This window comes from Pseudophryne corroboree, chromosome 2, assembly GCF_028390025.1.
Source record: "Pseudophryne corroboree isolate aPseCor3 chromosome 2, aPseCor3.hap2, whole genome shotgun sequence".
Taxonomy (NCBI): domain Eukaryota; kingdom Metazoa; phylum Chordata; class Amphibia; order Anura; family Myobatrachidae; genus Pseudophryne; species Pseudophryne corroboree.
In genome coordinates this window covers 686836933-686845467 of record NC_086445.1, presented here as the reverse complement: position 1 = coordinate 686845467, position 8535 = coordinate 686836933, and positions in this window count along the sequence as shown.

Below are 8535 nucleotides of genomic sequence, written 5' to 3'. Positions count from 1 at the left end.
CAATGCAGACTAAGGACTATATGACTGTAACAGCCCACTGGGTAGATGTATGGCCTCCCGCAGCAACAACAGAAGCGGCACCAGTAGCAGCATCTCGCAAACGCCAACTCGTTCCTAGGCAGGCTACGCTATATATCACTGCTTTCTGTAAGAAGCACACAGCTCACAACCTCTTACGGAAACTGCGGAACATCATTGCACAATGGTTTACCCCAATTGGACTCTCCTGGGGATTGTGATATTGGACAATGCCACCAATATTGTGCGTGCATTTCATCTGGGCAAATTCCAGCACGTCCCATGTTTTGCACATACAATTAATTTGGTGGTGCAGAATTTTTTGAAAAATGACAGGTGTGTGCAGGAGATGCTGTCGGTGGCCTGAACAATTGCGGGACACTTTCAGCATTCTGACACTATGTGCCCAAGACTGGAGCGCCAGCAAACACTCCTGAACCTGCCCTGCCGTCACCTGAAGCAAGAGATGGTAGCGAGGTGGAATTCAGCACTCTATATGCTTCAGAGGATGGAGGAGCAGCAAAAGGCCATTCAAGCCTATACATCTGCCCACGATATAGGCAAAGGAGGGGGAATGCACCTGACTCAAGCGCAGTGGAGAATGATTTCAACGTTGTGCAAGGTTATGCAACCCTTTGAACTTGCCACACGTGAAGTCAGTTCAGACACTGCCAGCCTGAGTCAGGTCATTCCCCTCATCAGGCTTTTGCAGAAGCAGCTGGAAAAATTGAAGGAGGAGCTAAGACGGAGCGCTTCCGCAAAGTATGTGGGACTTGTGGATGGAGCCCTTCATTCGCTTTGCCAGGATTCAAGGGTGGTCAATCTGTTGAAATCAGAGCACTACATTTTGGCCACCATGCTCGATCCTAGGTTTAAAGCCTACGTTGTATCTCTCTTTCCAGCAGACACAAGTGTGCAGTGGTGCAAAGACCTGCTGGTTAGTAAATTGTCAACTCAAGCGGAACGTGACCCGTCAACAGCTCGTCCTTCAATTTCTCCTGCCACTGGGGCTGCAAGGAAAAGGATAAGATTTCCTAGCCCACCCGCTGGCGGTGATGCAGGGCCAAAGCTGACATCTGGTCCGGACTGAAGGACCTGCCAACGATTACAGACATGTCTACTGTCACTGCATATGATTCTGTCACCATTGAAAGAATGGTGCAGTATTATATGAGTGACAGCATCCAAGTAGGCATGTCAGTCAGTCCATATGTATACTGGCATGAAAAAGAGGCAATTTGGAGGCCCTTGCACAAACTGGCTTTATTTTACCTAACTTGCCCCCCCTACAGTGTGTACTCCGAAAGAGTGTTTAGTGCAGCCTTAACCTTGTCAGCGATCGGCATAGGAGGTTACTTCCACTAAATGTGGAGAAGATGATGTTTATCAAAATGAATTAGAAATTCCTCCGGGAAGACCTTTACCAGCAATTGCCTCCAGAAAGTACACAGGGACCTGAGATGGTGGATTCCAGTGGGGACGAATTAATACTCTGTGAGGAGGAGGATGTACACCGTGAAAGGGGTGAGGTATCGGAGGATGAGGATGAGGTCGACATCTTGCCTCTGTAGAGCCAGTTTGTGCAAGGAGAGATTGATTGCTTCTTTTTTGGTGGGGGCCCAAACAAACCAGTCATTTCAGCCACAGTCATGTGGCAGACCCTGTTGCTGAAATGATTGGTATGTTAAAGTGTGCATGTCCTGTTTATACAACATAAGGGTGGGTGGGAGGGCCCAAGGACAATTCCATCTTGCACCTCTTTTTCTTCTTTGCCTCATGTGCTGTTTGGGGACTAGTTTTTTAAGTGCCATCCTGTCTGACACTGCAGTGCCACTCCTAGATGGGCTAGGTGTTTGTGCCGCACACTTGTGTCGATTAGCTTGGCCATCCAGCTACCTCATTGCACCTCTTTTTCTTCTTTGCATCATGTGCTGTTTGGGGCCTATTTTTTAAATCTGCCATCCTGTCTGCCACTGCAGTCCCACTCCTAGATGGGCCAGGTGTTTGTGCCGCACACTTGTGTCTCTTAGCTTGGCCATCCAGCTACCTCATTGCACTTCTTTTTCTTCTTTGCATCATGTGCTGTTTGGGGCCTATTTTTTAAATCTGCCATCCTGTCTGCCACTGCAGTGCCACTCCTAGATGGGCCAGGTGTTTGTGCCGCACACTTGTGTCGCTTAGCTTAGTCATCCAGCTACCTCATTGCACCTCTTTTTCTTTTTCTTCTCTGTATCATGTCCTGTTTGGGGCGTATTTTTTAAATCGCTATCCTGTCTGCCACTGCAGTGCCAGTCCTAGATGGGCCACGTGTTTGTGCCGCACACTTTTGTCGCTTAGCTAAGTCATGCAGCCACCTCGGTGCAACCTTTTGGCCTAAAAACAATATTGTGAGGTGTGAGGTGTTTATAATAGACTGGAAATGAGTAGAAATAAATGTTTTTGAGGTCAAAATTACCCCCAAATTCTACGATTTTAGCTGTTTTTATGTTGTTGTTTTTTCAAAAGTCATCCAGATCCAAAACCAAAACCAAAACACGAAAGGGTGGTTTTGGCAAAACCAAGCCAAAACCAAAACACAAAAGTGGAATTAGGACCAAAACACAAAACACGAAAAGTGCCAGCCACATATCTCTAATGTATTTTTATATACTAGTCCAGTGCAGTCTTATTGTCAAATAATTATCTGCATTGCCTGTGACTGTGTGTGCATGTATCTGCTGTCTGGTTTCACTTTCAATTTTCCCAGATATATCTATCACTATATTCTGTTACCTAAGGGACTAGGGGGATCATTCCGACCCGTTCGCATGCTGCTTTTTTTCGCAGCCGTGTGAACAGGTTCGAAATGTGGCCAGCAACGAGATGAACGAGGAAAGCGTTCGCAGTGGTGACCGCAAGAAGATTGACATCAGGAAGGCATTCCTGGGTAGCAACTGGCCGTTTTCTGGGCGTGGTGAGAAAGATGCAGGCGGGTGTCTGACGTCAATTCCGGGAGCTGACAGGCTGAAGTGATCGCAGTAGCTGAGCAAGTTGAGAGCTACTCAGAAACTACACAAAACTTTTTTGCCCAGCTCCTCTGCACATGCTTTTGCACATTTGCTAAGCTAAAATACACTCCCCCATAAGCGGAGACTATCTGATTACACGGGCTGCAACTCGGAATGACCCCCTTGGTGCGTCAGGGTCATACATATATACACTGCTCAAAAAAATAAAGGGAACACTTAAACAACACATCCTAGATCTGAATGAATGAAATATTCTTATAAGGCGCCCATAATTTTATTGCGATTGACATAAACACTTCTTTAAGCTAGCTTACCACTAAAATAACGACACACTAAAATAACGACACGGACACGGTTAGCTGTAGTTAAAGGTCAGACGATATTTATTGATTGCTGACCTGTTATTTGAACTATAATTGTAATTGAATTGGTCTTATATTGGAGGATGGCAAAGGAAAAGTCGCTACCAGGCACCAGCTCCAGTCATTTAGATTGAAACACAAAAACTGAGGAGGGGACTAAACCACAACATCGCCTCCTCCCTGCATAACCCGCATTGTGCAGGACTCACCACTCTTTTCTCTGGCAAACGTCTAAATGTCCAACCGCAAGGTAAGGACACACCTGCCGTCCTTCTAAAGAGGGTGCCCCACAACGACCACTTATGCCCATCTGAACGCTGGTTGGTAGCGACTTCCCGCCAATCTGGCTGTCAAGAGCCCACGGAGAAAGACAAGATGCAGGAAAAAATATAGTCGGGGCGGGCGGGAGGGCATTCCAAAATGGCAAGAGGAAGTCTGAGGCACATGACCATGGCTTATATATTATTCCAAGACCAACCCCTAAACCCTTGACGGACAGCCCTATAATCCTATAGGAAAAAATACCCGAGAAAACACTAATCTACCTAGCAACTGCTTAGTCATAAACAACCAATCACAAAAAATTGGGCTCTTATATGGCCTCAGGCTTATGCAGCCTTCAGCTTATCTTAAATACTTTGTTCTTTACATAGTTGAATGTGCTGACAACAAAATCACACAAAAATTATCAATGGAAATTAAATTTATTAACCCATGGAGGTCTGGATTTGAATTCACACTCAAAACTTTGATGTAATGTCCTTAGTGCAGCCGCTCAACTTGTCAGCAATCGGCGTACGAGGTTACTTCCAGAAAATGTGGAGAAGATGATGTTCATCAAAATTAATTATAATCAATTCCTCTGTGGAGACATTCACCAGCAGCAATTGCCTCCAGAAAGTACACAGGGACCTGAGATGGTGGATTCCAGTGGGGACGATTTAATAATCTGTGAGGAGGGGGATGTACACAGTGAAAGGGGTGAGAAATCGGAGGATGATGATGAGGTGGACATCTTGCCTCTGTAGAGCCAGTTTGTGCAAGGAGAGATTGATTGCTTCTTTTTTTGGTGGGGGCCCAAACCAACCAGTCATTTCAGTCACAGTCGTGTGGCAGTCCCTGTTGCTGAAATGATGGGTTCGTTAAAGTGTGCATGTCCTGTTTATACAACATAAGGGTGGGTGGGAGGGCCCAAGGACAATTCCATCTTGCACCTCTTTTTTCTTTCATTTTTCTTTGCATCATGTGCTGTTTGGGGACAATTTTTTTGAAGTGCCATCCTGCCTGACACTGCAGTGCCACTCCTAGATGGGCCAGGTGTTTGTGTCGGCCACTTGTGTCGCTTATCTTAGTCACACAGCGACCTTGGTGCGCCTCTTTCATTTTTCTTTGCATCATGTGCTGTTTGGGGACAATTTTTTTGAAGTGCCATCCTGCCTGACACTGCAGTGCCACTCCTAGATGGGCCATGTGTTTGTGTCGGCCACTTGTGTTGCTTAGCTTAGTCACACAGCGACCTTGGTGCGCCTCTTTTTTTCTTTGCATCATGTGCTGTTTGGGGACAATTTTTTTGAAGTGCCATCCTGCCTGACACTGCAGTGCCACTCCTAGATGGGCCAGGTGTTTGTGTCGGCCACTTGGGTCGCTTAGCTTAGCCATCCAGCGACCTTGGTGCAAATTTAGGACTAAAAATAATATTGTGAGGTGTGAGGTGTTCAGAATAGACTGAAAATTAGTGGAAATTATGGTTATTGAGGTTAATAATACTATGGGATCAAAATGACCCCCAAATTCTATGATTTAAGCTGTTTTTGAGGGTTTTTTTGTAAAAAAAAAAAAGAATCCAAAACACACCAGAATCCGACAAAAAATTTCAGGGAGGTTTTGCCAAAACGCGTCCGAATCCAAAACACCGCCGCGGAACCGAATCCAAAACCAAAACACAAAACCCGAAAAATGTCCGGTGCACATCACTATTAATCATTATACCTTTATTGGTGCACAGTCAAACTGGTGCTGTAACTGCCCACAGTGCAGCCCAGAGCTCCTAATAAAGGGACAGCATTAATTAACACTTGATGCACTGGTGTTGCAGCATTAAATAACCCTTGGCGCAGTGGTGTCATTTTTTTGTTACTGTCCATAGTGATGCCCAGAGCTCCTAATACATGGGCAGCATTAACTCTTGGTGCAAATGGTTTACTTTTTTGTCACAAATTGCAGCATTAACCCTTTATTGGTTCACACTTGTGCATGCGGGATGCATTAAATTCCCGACAGTTGGGCTCCCAGCGGTCAAAATACAGACGCCAGAATCCTGACAACAGTCAAAATGCCAGTGGTTGAAATCCCAACCGCCGCCCGGTATTCCAACTGTGGTGGTGGGTCCATGCCACCACCTGAGGGGGGATATAATAGTGTGTTGACCAAAGATTGCCACAGAGCACGAAGGGTGTTGAGTGCAGCGAGCCCACAAGTGGACACGCCAAGCTCAATGTCGGGATTTTGACAGTCAGGATTCCAGGATCCCGACTGTTGGGAAATCATATTAAATCCATGCATGCAACCATTACTTTAATAAGTAAGCAGAGCATTTTACTTTACAGTGGTGAAGGAAAAAATACGTCTAATAAAGGGAAACAATTGCCAACATGCCATTCCCACACGCAGTGGTGATTCTGCAACTGTCTCTCATGAAGATGCAAGCCCTTCTCACTCAGAATGTAGAAGGTGTCAAAAAATGAAACCTGGAATATAAGTACTAAAACCCCCCACTAAGGCAGTAAAACAAACTGTGTTTAGAAACGACACAAATCACTGAGTAGAGTCTAAGGCCCTCATTCCAAGTTGTTCGCTCGCAAGTGGATTTTAGCAGATTTGCTCATGCTAAGCCGCCGCCTACTGGGAGTGAATCTTAGCATCTTAAAATTGCGAACGATGTATTCGCAATATTGCGATTACTCACCTCGTAGCAGTTTCTGAGTAGCTCCAGACTTACTCGGCTTCTGCAATCAGTTCAGTGCTTGTCGTTCCTGGTTTGACGTCACAAACACACCCAGCGTTCGCCCAGACACTCCCCCGTTTCTCCGGCCACTCCAGCGTTTTTTCCGGAAACGGTAGCGTTTTTTCCCACACGCCCATAAAACGGCCTGTTTCCGCCCAGTAACACCCATTTCCTGTCAATCACATTACGATCGCCAGAACGATGAAAATGCCGTGAGTAAAATTCCTAAGTGCATAGCAAATTTACTTGGCGCAGTCGCAGTGCGGACATTGCGCATGCGCATTAAGCGGAAAATCGCTGCGATGCGAAGATTTTTACCGAGCGAACAACTCGGAATAACCCCCTAAGTGTAAACATGAGTGCTATGTGTGAGCCTGATCTTTCTTATATTGTACTCATAGAGAAACCTCCTTCCACCATTTCTGTACTCTATGCAAATGTGGGGATGAGCATCAGAAGTATAGCTGGTGACATAGAAATTGAGGATGTCACTGTGGAAGAGCAACAAGATGAGGAAGATATTTGTGTAGCCAATGCCAGCGCTAATAAGGATGTTGTTTATGTAAGTCAGGCACCAGTGAAAGCAGTCCTTGCCCATGATAATAAGAAGGCCATTGTCATGCCTGGGCATAAGAACAAACTACCACCTTTTTACATGTGGAATTTAGTTTTACCCAAATCCTGATAACACTTGTCTAACCATCTGTAGCATTTGTAAAGCCACAGTAAGTAGAGTTAGGGACCTCAACCATCTAGTAACCTCCTCTCTGTTATGTCATTTTCAGTGAGTTCATGGAAAGTTTTGTGAAAATCAGAAACATGCTAAAATGAAAAAAAAAATATGAATAAAAAAAAGAGAGAGAACAAGCAGTCCAACATCAGCTACCACCTTTCTCTGAGCTAGATCCCAGCACTTGCAATCTCCACCACCAACACCTTCATCATCAATATCCTCACTAATAATATGAGTTAGTCCTGCATCCAGGATAAGATTAAGTGACTCATCCCCTATCCAGGATTCCTCAGAAGAATTCTTCGCGCTACACCTGTTGCTGCTACTGGGGGGGGGGGGGGGGGGGGGGGATATTCATCCCAGAAGAGGACCAAGAAGACTAGTAGTAGTAGTTTCAAACAATTGACTTTTAAACAATCCTTTGCAAGAGGAAGCAAGTATGACAGCTGTCACCCACTCACAAAGGGGATCACTGACACCATGATGGCTATCCTAGTATTAGATCTGCATCCAATATCCCCCATTAATGCAGCAGGTTTTAGAATAATTAGTTTAGGTCCTCTTTCCCCGTTACCAACTTGGTTCAACTTTAGTAGAAAAGCAAATCCTGGCTTGTACCCAGAGATTAAAAAATAATAATTATTGGCCTACAAAATGCCATTGTATTCACTGTCCACAGATATGTAGACAAGCAGAACTGAGCAAACTAATGATTACACTGACTGTGACAGCCCACTGGGTGTGTGATTCAACAGCAGCATTATCTAACAAACATTGCCAGCTCATTCAGAGGCAGGCTACTCTGTATCACCAACTTCACCAAGAGGCATACCTCTTAGAAAAAGTATGGTATTTCATATAAAAATTGTTTACCCAGCTTGGACTCTCTGCAGAATTTGTGATTTCTGATAATGCCACAAACAGTGTGGAAGCTTTACAGCTGGGTGAATTCCAACATGTCCCATGTTTTGCTCATAAAATCAACTTGGTGGTACAGTTTTATTTTTTTTTAGAAATGGCAGAGGCATGCAGGCAATGTTGTCTACATCCAGCAGCTGCATGCAGAAGACTGCAGCCCTTTCAAGAACAGTTCGACGTAGGCGGAAACTTCCTTAAAAAGTGGAAAAGATGATGTTCATCAAAATTAACTGGAAATTCCACAAGAAAGACCTCCAACAATTAGAGGCTTCTGAAATGGTGGATTCTAGTGAAGATGATGTAAACACTGAATAGGGTGAGGAATCAAATGAGGGATATGACCTCTTCCAACTGAAGAGAGGATTGACAGCACTGATACTGTAGCTGCCTTAAGCACATTGGTAGCTTTTGTGGGAGCCCAAACAAACTAAGCACTTCAGCCACAAAAGTACCAGTACCTGTTGCTAAAGTACTTGGTTTGTTCAACTGTGC